This window comes from Neodiprion lecontei, chromosome 7 (genome assembly GCF_021901455.1).
Source record: "Neodiprion lecontei isolate iyNeoLeco1 chromosome 7, iyNeoLeco1.1, whole genome shotgun sequence".
Classification (NCBI taxonomy): Eukaryota; Metazoa; Arthropoda; class Insecta; order Hymenoptera; family Diprionidae; genus Neodiprion; species Neodiprion lecontei.
The window spans coordinates 677,282-691,865 of record NC_060266.1 but is presented as its reverse complement, the minus strand read 5'-3'; the positions used below and the strand labels follow the sequence as shown (position 1 = coordinate 691,865).

General features: G+C 48.9%; 1 protein-coding gene across 1 annotated transcript in view; it reads left to right on the top strand.

The window, feature by feature from the left end:
- Positions 1-14,584, top strand: part of LOC107216866 (alpha-protein kinase 1-like) — a 119,993-nt gene that overhangs the window by 54,704 nt on the left and 50,705 nt on the right. The gene's annotated exons all lie outside the window — the stretch shown is intronic.

Here is a 14,584-nt window from a genome sequence, read left to right as displayed (position 1 = left end):
CTCAACAAATTATCATTCTTACTTTCAAACGGTCCGACATGCCGCGTAGATTCGCGCAGCATTTTCACGAGAGTGAAGAATAAAAGAGAGATTGATTGATTGAATGTATTATTAAGGCTACGGGGTACAACCCTGTACAGCCCTGAAAAAATATAGGACAGCAAGAGAAATATCAGAGAGAGGGAGAGAGAGAGAAAAAGAAACGTTACCGGCTTACTCTAAAATTGTGGGTATCGATTTGCATGAGGATCGACGGAACGGATACCGTCGTACCCCGCATAATACGCTCGAGAAAACGAGGCAATAAGTGCAGGCTGTTTATATTCTCCGAGCTAGAATTACACCCGGGGCCTCGATCGGGAAAGTTCGTATAATCCGTATGACGCGGACGTTGAGGAGACTCGTCAGCCCAGCGCCCAATTCCGTCGACATCAATTTGAGGATAAAAATAATGTATACCCTAATTAGAAACGGAGTCGATCAAATACGACTCGATCAATACTCGTCGGAGGAATTAAGCCACACGAGTTCAGGCGGCAGGGGAATTGTTACGGGAGCAGCTGAGCGAGCGTACACATACGTACGCGTTCCAGCACCCACCCAGTGATCGGTCGGTGCGTGTTCACGCGCCCTCTCACACAACGAGGAGATAAGGCAGTGGCAGGCATTAACGCGTTATCAGCCAAAGTCACGTCTCGCCTGAAGCGAAGTCGGGGGCCGGCCGGCTGCTCGGTCTGCAGCGACGGAATCGTACGACATGTAGGTAAGGCGACTGTGTATAAGCAGCGTCTTGGACGACACCGCACGGCCGCACGTTGCTGCGGATGTTGCGTATAACTTGCGTACGAGCATCGTCGTCAAACGAAACTCTTCTCCGTGTTATCCTATCTCCCTCGCCCCCTTCGCCCCCCTAAGGCCAACTGTCTAACGCAGCCCTGCAGCCGTCGCTCCCGCTGACTGACAGATCTCATTCCTCGTTCGATAAGGTAATCCTTCAGCGTGGCTGCGCTGCCGCGTACCTACTTATATGTATAACCAACAGCGACGGATGCGGGGGCACCTTGGCCCTCGCCAGTGTAAAACGTGCACATTGCGAGAAGGAAAATTGCAAAAAGGAAAGGAAAACACGAGGGGCTAAGTAAACAGCGGAGGAGAACGAGATGCAAGCTAGAGACGAGAGATAATGTCTAGAAAAACAAGCCACCTCCGAGGCAGCCCTGGCTGGCTCCATTATGACCCGCTTCTGCCGCGAGGGTCTAACCGCGTTACCACCTTCCTCTCGCCGCGTTATCGAGGCTTAGAGCGTCGATAGTAATCAGTTTCCGTTTGCAGATCCACTTCGCACCGCGTGCACCACTTAAGAGACCGACGGGCCGGTCTGCCAGGCATTCGTTGCTGTTGAGGTATACGTGTATTTATCACCCGGCGTGGAACCTGCACGGACAGCTTTCGTTCCATTATTATAGCTCTCCGCTCATGCGTATGAATTTCACGCCAAGTGCGCAGCTTATAGCTATGCGTGAATGTTTGCCCGGTGCGGCCATAAAACGGGGGATTAGACGAGGAAAAACAGAATTCAGCTCTTATCGGTAATGATTGTAGACTTGTGTGAATTCGAGTCTACGTAAAATAACTGTTACCCCGATCGTTCTGCACTGAGTCATCGTCTACGGGAGGCAATGATACATCCGTCGAGAGGATTTACGAGCGCTTCGCACGGGGAAATAAAAGGCTTGAAAACAGTGGGTGGATATAACTGCGCACGGTCCGCGACGTTATTATACCGCCGAAATGGTTGTAAAAATGTTATTGTTTTCGAACACCGCGTACATACATGTGTATGTATGCATATCTACGCTGCAGCGCTGTTTCGCGACTATAATAAATATACTCGTTGCATTCCGAACAAATATACAATGATAATAAAATTATTCGCGTACTTTTTTCCCCTTCAATGTATAATACTCGTACATACATCAGTGTATGTAACGAACTTGCCATATTTTCGCTAAACGCGCGACGCTCGTTCGTTTGAGTCTGGAATAGCGGTGAATTGCGTATAGTTCGGCTCATTTGAACAGGTCCCGCGGTTGTGAAAAAAGGTTCGAAAGAAGAAGAAAAAGTCAAGACCGAGTAGGACCTGAAATAAATGTAGATGTAGCCCGGACGGATCGTTCGTCATTCTTCGACAATATTATACGCACAGAAACTGTGGCATTGTTTTTCTCGCGCGCGAATCGAAGATTAAAGATCGGGGATATAAAGATTTGCGTCGCTCTTTTTCGCCCGAATATCACGAGGACACAAGTAGTTGCCAATCCAAAAGTATTACCGTCTCCATCATGTAAATTATGACAAGTTTTTGTTCACTTACATAGAACTCCCTAGATTATGCAGATGCGTGTCGAACCAGTGCCGGATCTGTAACAAAAAATAGAAACGAAAAATTGTAGAGGTTAAAAAAGCAACGACCAAATGTATGTAACCAGAGTACCATCTTAAAAAATAAAGCCAAACTTCTTTCAATGTGAAAGCGAACCTCACTCAATCTCTGTACCTACGGACGCAAATTTTGAAACGACGCGCGGTCCTCATCGATATTGCACGATACTGTGCTACGTCTACGCAGTTTAACTTCGTTCCGACGAAGGCGTAAAAATTTTACACGCAGTCATGACAACTGCCTCGCATCTTCGCCTTCCGCTCCCACGATCAAGCTTGACGAGCGTCGAGAAAACGTCGGAGGCCGGTTGAATCTCGTCAGCGTCCCTCCGCTCGCGGAGTACTTCCGCTTGTCAAAAATACCTTTGGCTAAAAGCGGGGAGACACACCCTTCACGGTCTGTTACATCGCCGCGGCTGTACCGTTGGGCGTATAAGTGACGACTAGTCTGAATTGAGAATGACTCTGGCGAATCTGTCGACCGTGCACTCGAGGGATCAAAGAGACCCTTGTCAAACTGGGAAAAGATGATTAGAAGGAGAGAGAGCACGAGAGAGAGTTGGGAATAAAGGAGAGGAAACAGCGAAGAAACCCGTTCGAGGTTCGTTTTCTCCGTTGAATCGTAAGGAAGGCTCTTTCCTTCCTTCCTTGCGGTGCAACACGAGAGGCACCCGTGCAGGCTACGTCATTCCGGGGCAACGCGACGCGAGGCGGCGGTGAGAACCGCTGAGGTTGGGCGAAGTTAAGCCTCGTCGATGGCTCACGATGCCGGGCCGTTTTTCGAAGCAATTCCCCTGCTAAAAAACGTTCGACCGACTCCCAGGCGCGGCGGAAAGCGAGTCGCCCTGCTACCGAATTGGGAAAAGGGAAGAATAGAAAGCGGGATATACTCGTAAGGTGGGCAGGCACCCCGGCCGATCCAACGTCACGAATGCGAGTAAAAAGATAAAACTGAGAGAGCTCGCGAAAGCGGCAGCACGGGACGACGGTTTTAAGGAATGGTAAGACACAGCGGCCCGATGACGAGGTTATACGGACCGAGCGAAGAAGACCGAGTTATAGTTGCTTCGTTTCTCAACGAGTCCCTCGAGTCGCGAGATAGCGCTTAATTAAACTTCAACTTGCTCGGCGGATGCGAGGACGAGGAGGGAAGGGCGGGGAAGGAGAAAATCGGCGAGCCCGAAAGAAAAGAAAAGGGAAAGATGAAAAGCAGGGAGAAGAGAAAGGCGAGGCCAAGGAACGAAGTCAAATTGAATCGATATACTCGAGGCTTTCCGCAAATACTCTGTCGCGCTTAATTCATCGGTTGTCAGATCTGTTCGGTTTGCCGAAACGTATTCCTTTATTTTGCCTCTAGCTTCGTCGTGACGCGGACGGTACGAAAGAAGCGCTTTGAATTTCTCACGTTCGAGTGAAGTAGAAATAATTTTTTTTTCAGACCCGATGAGGAGCCGGCTTTCCAGATTCCACTGTAAAAGACGTGCAACGATTCGAGTAAGGGGTGTGCACCTAGTACGTCACAGGCGACATGAAACGGCTGTTTCGCCGTTCGCGCGATAATTCATTCGCGCCGTTATTTTACACACACGAGCATAAATGAATTATCGAGTAAGAGTTGAAGGGGTGAAAAAGTTATCGCCCGGAGCGTCACCGGCTCTCGCGGTGCCCAAAGAAATATTACATCGGCTAATTAACGTAGAAACGGTTGAATGGGATTCGAGCACGGATAGAGAGAGGCCAACAGAATCTTAATGACTTTTAGAGCCGCGCGTAATGACACGGACCGCCTCGCTAAGAATACCCATGCCTAACCTACGTATCTATACATATCTATGTGTGTGTGTGTATGTATATATATACATATATATATATATACCCACACACGTATGCCTCATACACGCACACCGGCAGACGGCCAATTCCCAAGGACAAGAATATCTGCAGAGCCGTGAAATTTCATCAGTCAAGGGCTCTCCCCTCCCCCCCCCCCCCGACTTTTGCTCCTTCGTCGAACACACGTATTCTTTCTTACCCCTCCGGGCGGAACTCCCACGCGGATTAATCATCGGCCGATCGCAGATATTGCGTGCCGCCGCGGCGGAATTCTTTTCTATCCTTTATTACCTTACACTAGGTACCTATTCCGAATCGAGCTACATAAAAATTATTGGCAAACATTGCCCGATTCGACCTACGCGAAATGTATCGTAGGCCGCGTTTGATTTTCCGCAGGATAAATTTTTACGCTCTTGGGAGGTAGTATCGAATCTCCAAGTGCGTAAGAATTAAAGGTTGTACCTCTGGTGGCGGAAAGTTGAGCAGGACGAAGCACCTCGATGTACCTCCACCCACATATATGCAATAGGTATACGCGAGCGCACCTCATTCATGGGGTTCTACCGAGCACACGTCGTTAAAACGCAAAAGCGCGGGGTGAGGATGGCGGTGGAGGGTAAACAAAGGGAATGATTTACGACGTTGACGGCAATAATATTCGAGGGAAGAAAACGTCCTTTATACCTACACAGTACTTACCTACATTCACGGCGCACATGCACCGCATATTTCGTCGTTACGCCGACTCGTACAATTTGCACCGGCGCTGACGAATCGGAAAATTAGGGGGAGAGAAATGCTTGTGTCGCTGTAGAAGCGCGTGCGTTATTATACATGTATATAAGCAAAATTTCCACCCTGACCATGCAAAGCGACGCGTCATTCCCTCGCGGCTCTCCCGTGATAATAACCGCTTTTTCAACCCTCCGGAGCCTCTCAAGTTTCGCGAGCTCTCGCCGGCTCCTCCAGGATTTATACGATATAAGAGTATTTATCGCTCGCGGCGGACATTTCCTCGTCCCTTCTCTTCGTCTTCACCTTATTCCACCAGTTCCATATATTCTCCCATCTTTCCAACGCTTCGTACAGCGCACACCCTATACACAATTTATATATATATATATATATATATATAATTGTGTATATATAGAGTCTGCGCATTGTGTGTGTCACACACACACACACACACACACAGATTATATGTATATCGCATAGATACGGAACGCCGGTGGGAATGAAACACAACGAGATTATTCATAATTTACAACGCAAATAGCCTTTCCTAAGCCCCCGGTCACCGTTACTGCGATGCAAGGGCTCTCCGACTGTACAGATAAACACGACGGGGGCGTCCCTCAACCCTCTTGCCGCACCTCGGCAGACTGATTACCTGGTAGCTTGACGTTGTGATACTTTAGTACATCTATCTAGCCGTTATACCTGCCAACCTGTATACGCAGGTGATACGAGCTTTTGACATCGGGAAGAACATTAGCCACAGTTTACGATTGCTCCTGCATTGTACATACAGGTATATCGCTGACGTTGACTAATCCGGGTTTCTCGTCGGAAATGCAAATACCCAAATCACGCGTTACGTGATGATAATCTCCCTCTCTAATCGTAGATACTAAACGAGCCGAAGAGTCATTTATTTTTCCTGGGAGTAGGTTATAGCGCGAGGGGGGGGGGGGGGGGAGGGTATCTCGTACATGCCATGTATAAGTCTTAGGAAAGGCAGGTATGCCTTCCTAATAAGCATCAATCAGCGGCAGGAAGGAAAAATAAGAACCGTTCCGCCCGCGGGCAACGCCGTGGCGTCGACTGCAGGGGGTGGGTCTTTCCGTTGATTATCCGTCCGAGTCTAATTGGTTTTTCACGTAGCGCTAAACGCGTCAAAATCCATCCATCGGTCCGGGAAGCTACGCGCGATTCGAGAGAGCAAATGGGAATCGAATGTTTTCGCGCGATCAATATGTACCTACACCCTGCAGAGGGTGGGTAGCGCCGGAATTCCCCCGGTGAATTCGTTACCCGTCAACAACAGACAGCGCCCGCTTCTGCCGTCTGCAGGTGTAAGTATATGGATATACGTATCTACACATATATAACACGTGGGTATAGGTAGGTGCGGCTCTCTCCCGGCATTTGAATTGCAAAAATGTCCGTTGAAACTCGGCGTGTGCACCCCGCCCGAACCAGTCGTCGTGTCACCGTGCCGCTTATACGTAGTATAAGCGTATACCCATGCACGTATTATACCGCTGCAGGGGAAAACCAGTGGATCGACGAATTAACTGCAGAAACGACGAACCAGCCTGCGGACACACAGTTATTCTCCTAATCGAGACGTGCTTTTTCCGCATCAACTTGGCGGCCGGTCACCTTGCCCGATTTTAAGGCTTATTCCAGAACCCCGTGCGCACATATTTAATAGCTCGTTGCAGCCCGCGGTCGGTGCGTGTTGAACGACGTGCCGCATCGCACGGTGATGTGGATTTAGTTACACGAGTTGTAGGCACATATACGTACGTACGCAAACACGTTATACCTACATATGTATAATCACGCGCGACACACGTGCCGCTGTGCCTACCTTTTGCTGTTATATTGACGATAGGCGGGCGGCGGAGCGGCGGAGTTGCCGAGTTGCCGAGTTGCCGTGGACCGGCGAATTTGCAAAACTAATTTTAACGCACGTTCGGTGCAGTCTACAGTCCTTGGCCGAGAACGAAGAAAGATATTGTTATACCGCGTAAAATGATAAACGCAACTTCACTCGCTTCTGTCGCTCTACCTACGCGTACTTGTACCAGGCGCATATCATACGCGTTTCTCTGTCGCGTATCCTCTTCCCGATACACATGCAGCGAGTCGCCCGTACTCTGAACCGGTTAGTAAAAAAGTTTTATCGAACGTCAAACTTCCGCGCGAGCGATTCGAGTTTCAGTGAAATAGGAAAATCCACTTGGAATCGACAAGCGTCGATAGCCGGCTCTCTTCCCTCGACGTCGACAAGCTTTTTCGATTCTATAATATTATCTAACAACGTATGGAACAAACCTTACATCGTCCCGAAATTTTCATCTTGAGAATACCCGGTGAACGAGACTCCGTTTACAAAACTCATCGAATTGCTTTCTCACGTGGAAACGCGACACTACGTTAAAGTGTAGCTGTGCGAGCGGCTCCCCGGTATAGACTACAGGTTATCACCGACGCCACCGCGGCTTCAATCCGTAAATTTATACCAGAAGTAAAGAAGACACCCCCGCGAAAGCTCTCCGTCTCTCTCTCTTACCTTTACTCCCTCTGTAGAGTAGATGTAGGCACATCACGTATCACGACCGGCGTCCGCACCGGCGTAGACGCGTCTCATTTCATGACGTACCACGGAATTCGAACCCCCGACTGGCGGACGAGATGTCGTCGAATTTGACAATGCGGAAACTCGAGTTGCAAAAAATAAACATGGGTACTGTAATATCCCAGCGATATATCTCCTCTACTCCAGATTCGGACATGTATTCGCATTCGGAAAGCCTCCGGAGTGTTTTTCATCGTTGGCTTAACGTTTCCCCGTTATCCTATCCTGTCACACAATGACTACACGTAGGTATTTAAGCCCGATCATACATTGTATGTCCCACGTTTCGAAGTACAGAGCGTGAGCCGACGACCGTTAGCCTTCCAGCAGGCCTAGATAAAGAGTTATTTCTAATTTCGATGTATGCAGAACGAAGCGGAGTATAATCCGTAATTGATGTATAATGTAACTCACCTCCAAAAATATGCGTCAAACCCTAGCGCGGTCGATGTTCTCAGCTCATGGATGCGATTCTTTCGAATCACTCGCATGCCTCTTTCAACAATCGCGCGAATTGCGGAGTGAGAGAGAGAGAGAGAGAGAGAGATAGAAAATTCCAATGATTTCGGGGAGTAACGTCTCTCCGTCACGGCATATACGAGAAAAATCGTCGCGTGTCCGTATCACTCAACGATATAGTTAAAAGGTATACTACACGCAAACGCAGGCAAACCCGTAAACGCACACTTGCCCAAGAACCGGCGTAAGTAGCGATATTAATAGTAAAAGTGCCTTCCTATAGGTATATTTCCCGTATCCTAAAACAAAGCTCCGGTCACTTTGTGCATTTATTTTTTAGCCTTTTTCCTCGCCCGCGAAACATCGAGAAAACACGTAACCTATTACACGAATGATATACAGCAAATACACTTTCCTGAAACAAACCTTGAGAATAAAATGAAAGGTATAAACGCTGAAAGGTGGTAAACGCGACGATACGATTTCCTGGACGAGTAGGCCAAATTGATTCAAGAATCGGCAACAACACGTTGCTGCTCCTCTGATTACAACTCTCTCGGCCAAGCCACACACGACGCGGTAGACCTGACAATGCTAATTGGAACAAGATGATACAGAGCTCGAAGGGTGGCAATGGAGGACTCCCGACGTTCTGGAAAGTTCTCCCAAACCGAGAGATGTTTTTCAGACAACTGTGCCGTCGTATACATATCAGTAGTCTCATTGTCGGCCTATCTTGAAAATAAAATTTATCATATCGTCTATGTCTGAGCTGGCATCCGCTGCAAAATGTTGTAATTTCTTAGGAGACGTACGGAGATTCCAAGGTATTCTTCGCGATAAACCAATTAATGCGATCGAGGAAGAGCTGGACTTATTCATGGCCCGTAGCGATGGACAACGTTGACCGCGCGGTAGGAAATCTCCCTTCTCCTGGTCGGCGACCCACGCCGTTCTCGCGATTGGAATACGAATTAGTTTTCGAAAATATTTCAACCTAGAATTTCTTTCTTCGCGGTGAATTTCATTAACGTATACCAGAGGAGGCGTCGTTCGTTCTGTATACGGCTCGAGGGGATGCAGAGTAGGTGCGGAACGGCCGCAATTCGAAAGTCGAGACGTTGGGTGGCCCGGGGATCTGCAGCTTATAGGTACGCGAGCTGCAGCGGCAATCGACATCGGTGAACGCGGTGGATGGTAACTTAATTGGACGAACTTTAAGGCTAATTAAGGCACAGTTGGTCATAAACTTCCCTCGATAGCCCTCGGAACCCTTGCAGCGAGCGACCGGCAAAACGCCGTAACATTATACGGCCATCGGATCGTGGGCTGGCTTGAATTTTGATTAAAAATAAGAAAGAAAGAAAAGGAAAAAGAAAAAGAAAATAGAATAACAAGGGAACAAGAAAATAACGTTAATCGCCGCTCGCGCATCAACCAACGTCGCTGCATTTAGCGTTCTCGAACAAGAACCGTTCCGGTCTCGGAAACCTCTGAAACCAAAGGTCAATGGCTATTTCGCTATTTTTCGGACAAAATTCTTGGCGGAAACGTACGTACCACGTGTTATAAAAATGGCTCTCTGAATCCTATCTTGCAAGCGGAAATCCATCGATTCCAGTAGTCTTCGCGTCTGTATAACAGAAGTCTCAGCAAAGCCGTCGAAGCGTTTTCTATCAAACGACTGAACTAGCTCACGTAATTGAATGCACGGCTAATGGAATGCAAACGTTTTATGTGTACAGCGAAAGGAGCCGCGCTTGCCATACCAAAGGCGGCCCCCGTGATTACGGTATACCTATGTACCCTACGCCGGGGCGTAATTATCGTAAAATCTAATCCCTACGATCTTCGCTGTTCTACACCGTCCTAATTATCTCTAATTCCCCGGCTTTGTTTTTTGTTTTTTTTTTGTTCCAGGTAAACCCATCGACGACCCGCTCTAAACCGTTTGGGAATCGGAGACTTTAGAGCACCGTATACATTGAGGGGCGGCGAAGTATCTACACTTTCACTTTACAATATACCTAGGTACTCTATTTGCAAATTGTTGTCAGGTGTAGGTATAATCGGACCTTCGGTTCATCTAAAGCAATTTCTCGAGTTTCGGACCTGGCCGAAATTAAAATCAGACACTTTTGATGACGGGAGCGGCGCGCCTAGTGATCGAAAAGATATTATAACGTACGGACGAGATAGATATCGAGTGGCGAGGGAGACAAGGAGGGAGGGAAGAGACGCCGAGGGCCGGGAGGCACGTACCCACGGTAACGACGCTGGGCGTCGCGGCCCGCAAGGGGGGCAGCCGGCGGGTGGCATTTAGGCCGCGCTATCGCGGATCACGGGGCCCATAGGGCTCAAATTACCTGGAACTGCCATTACGATGCCAGCAGGGCATAATGACCTTTATCTAGCGTACCTTGCCAGAATAATCGGCTCTAACGCCGCTGCGGCGCTGTACCCGCCTCCGGTCTAGGGTCACGTATTCCACCGCGATATTCTTCTCCTGAAATTTGTCGAGACGCGGAAACGCCGGAGGAAACTTCCACACCCTTGAATAATATTATCCAGGCGACACGCTCCGTTACCGCGCACGATGATTCGGAACTTGTACAGTTTCGTATACCGCCGGAGTAACATACCTACGTTTCTCGACGCAAGTACAAATCCGCACCCTCGCGGAAATATTCTACAGGGCTTCTTTCAATATCTCTTAATTGCCTCCGCCGTTTGAATGGAGTAGCGGAAAAGATCGGGCCTCCTCGACGCCAGTCCTATAATAATCAGCGTTCCAAAGGTCGCTAATTATAATTTCAAAGCTTTAAAAAGTCTACCTGTTCGTGCTGAATATTATAGGCCTTTGATATCGATTCACCGCCTATGGAATACTCGATTCAATCAGCGTTGCTAATTAATAATTATATACACCTGCACGTGGCCGGGGTGTTCCGCGCCGACAGGCGACCTCTGCGTACAGGTATAGGTATAAATATACTCGATCAACGTTCCAAGGATACATCATTATCGCTGTTAAAATTTACGTCTTCCCTCTGAACTTCGCCTGGTTTTGATTCTCGGTCACCGGCGACTCGCCGCAACCGTCGTCGGATCGAATCTAAATTCGGTATCGCCCTCTCGCGCAGGGACGGCGGTGTTGTAACCCGGATACCGATGTCCCCCTTGCCGTGCAAGGCAAACGTGGATGTACTCATTGCTCTGCAGGTAGGTTGCGGGTGGGCGTCTAGATGGAGGAGGAGATGCATTCAGGTCCGCCATTCCGCGCTCAGCCCTGCCATTATTTCTGTAGACTTAGCCCCGTTTCGCACAAAGGCGAAAGCTCCGTCGCCGGGATCACGGCACAAAAGGTTCGGAAGCTCGTCAAAGCTCCGTTTCAGTTTGGCTTCGCGTGTATGTTGCGGGTATGGTACCTACGTCAGGGACGCCGGGCCCTGCAGCCGGGTTACACTTCGCTCGTGTTGCCGGGTTTTACCTGCTCTGTCGCATGGGCTTGTTAAGAATTCTTTCGGCGACCCGGAGGGAATCAATCATCGGGATTTAGGTCGTGAACCGCTTGTTTTCCAAGACTGCGGTGATCTTCCTACGCAGACGCGCTCGTCTCGGGAGTGCGTAATATGGTCGACGGCGTGGCACCCGTGTCGGATGTCTTATATTTTCCGCGCACCAAGTGGAAGATTAAGCTCCACTCATCGGTCAACGTTCGGAGCTTTCGCGGTGTTTACACAGACGCCTCCGAGAACCGTGTGGATATCCTGCGTAGGCACGTCAGTCGGTCTCGCGTACATCGCCTCGACACGCGGCGAATCGAAACTTTATGCAGCTGCGACACGATTGCCACGCGAATAACGCGGCTCTGCGAAAGCAGTCTGATGGATATACTGGTCCCGATACAATAACAATGAGAGTGACAATGGCGATGAAAATAATAATGATAATGATGATGATAGTGGCGAATGGGTATTGAAATTTGCCAATGAAAAGCTGTTGAATTCACCGAGCGAACACACCTGTACACATAATAATATATTAGATACGTATTATATGACTATGTCACCGACCCGCAATTATTGAACGTTTTTCATCGTTGAATGCAAGGGGAATTTGCGGGGATTGAGAAAAGCCGGGCTTACAACGTTCGCCTTACGCCGTGCTTTCGGTATCGAATAATGGGATCTCGGCAGTTTATTGTCGTCGCGGTATCCATTTATCGAACGAACGAGTTACGTCAGAAGGTGATCGCGTCCGCATGACCGTTCGAATCACGTGCCGATAAGGCTGTGCGTATAGTGATACCCTCTGCATGTACCGCTGTAATTCCATATCACTTCTCAACAGACAATGAGCGTTAACGAGTGAATTACCTGCAAAGAATGAAGCGGAAGCTAGAAGACGGAGGAGTGGAAAAGCTAAAAGCGGTGGAACAAGAATTGCACCACAGGCCGAGGGGTATAATAAATCGGCACGAGTCTTATCACATCTCTCCATCGTCAAGGAGCGTGCATAATTTGGGCAAAGCGTTGCCGGTCGCGTTTGTGACACTGGGGAGGAGTGCCATTAGCCGAGGCGGTGACGCGTGACAATCATCCAGTCGCAACAATGCGTATATACCTATAACACATTGCGTATAGTGACGCTGCAACGGCGACGAGGAACAACGGGAGCAGGAGATGGGGTCCGAGAAACGAGGACGAGGGGACGGGGTATCTCGGGGAAGAAAAAAAAGCTTCGGGGACACGACGACTCGGTTAGCTCGCGTGTTTGAAAACGTATTTGAATGGCTGTACGTGCTCGTTCGTGTACCTAATGATCCGCAGACCCTATTCGCTCCGGTAGGCGCGCATACACATCCGCGGCGTGTAGGATTCTCCGCTTCTTCGAAGAGCCGAAGAGCCGAAATGCTCCTAGATACGAGCGGAGTACGATTGTAATAACTTCACCGTCCGTTACATGTATGGGTATACGTATTATTTGTGATATATAGGATACGTATTGTCGGGGAACTGTGAGCCCAGAGTCAGGCGACGCGACGTCTTAACGAGGCGTCGTGCTCCAATAGCTTGGCTCAGAAAAGTGGATGGTCTCTCTTATTCTCGCTGATGGGACGTATGACTGTAACTTGCCTAATATCGAGAATCGATGATACGCCGGCAGTGAACGGCAGAAGGAGTTCGAACCAAACGGAGAGCGTAGGAACGCGCTCTGCTGGGAGAATTCGCGCCTCTTGATTTTTCAAACGCGATTGCTCTGTTTCTCTCTAGTTTCTCTTTCTGCACCTTCGTCTTCTTTTTCTTCTTCTCCTTCTCCACAGGCGGATGGGAATGAAATTTGACAATGTCGCCGTTGGCGCAACTGCGCTGACTGTAACTACAATCGGCTGTAAATGCCTCATACCCTCTGGGAGACTTGCCAGCATCCGCACCTTCGTTGATTGACTCGAAAATCAATCAATAATATAACAGGTCACCAAGAACCGTCCGCACTTTGCCATCCCTGCGAAGTAGTAGGAAGCCGCAGTAACGCCGTCATCTTTCAGTCTGTTGGAATAATTCCGTTCGCTCGTAAATTTACTAATTTCATTTACCAGGGCAAATTGAAATTCCCGCGTCTAGGTACGTCGACTGAAGTTTGAATCTGATCGGAGACGCTGCTTCGAACTCCTCCGTGTATATTTAAGGAGCCCGGTGGTCTTAGATACGTATGACGCAAGAACGTGCCTCACAGACGTAGCTATACCTACAAGGAAAGTGAATTCTGACCGATTCAAGGCTACCGATGCGGTGTCTTCTGCTACCATCTGTTTAACCTGCGTTGCAGACGACACGGGTTACCTTGAATTGGTCAGAGTCCAGCTCCTCACGTGTACCTACGTACTTTGGTGCTTGCCATCTTGGCTAGATATTCAGTGTCTATAGCAGCAAGGAGATACAAAGAGGTGTATAGATTGTACATGTATGAATCTAACCCACGCGGCGCCATGACCGCGACCCCGATCGAGTCGTCCAACCGCTCGTACTTCCTGAATAAAATTCAAAAGTAACCGGATCTCCGGGTGACAAAGTCAGAGCTCTGCTCCCAACTATATTACAATTCGATCGATCTGTCAACTCCGTACATGCATAGAAGAACGTGTACTGTAACGGAGCAGTGATTTCTAGATTTCCTGGGGTCATCGGTTATCTGATTCCTCGGGATGACCTCGGCACGGCAGCGGTGGCGGCGGCAGGCGTCGGCATCCGGGTCGTCTCGGAGCAAAGGAAAATATATATGTAGTCCCTTCACCCGGGGGGAATGTAAAGGATGAAATAATACGGCGCCGTCCTTAATTTGAAAGACGCGGATTTCCAAGCTGAGAACGACGACGAAAGACGAAACTTCTCTGATTGTGAGAGACGGCGAGAGGGAGGAAAGAGAACTCATTGCGTCGCAGCGTGGTAAGGATTTGCACTCGGTGCACGTTTTTAC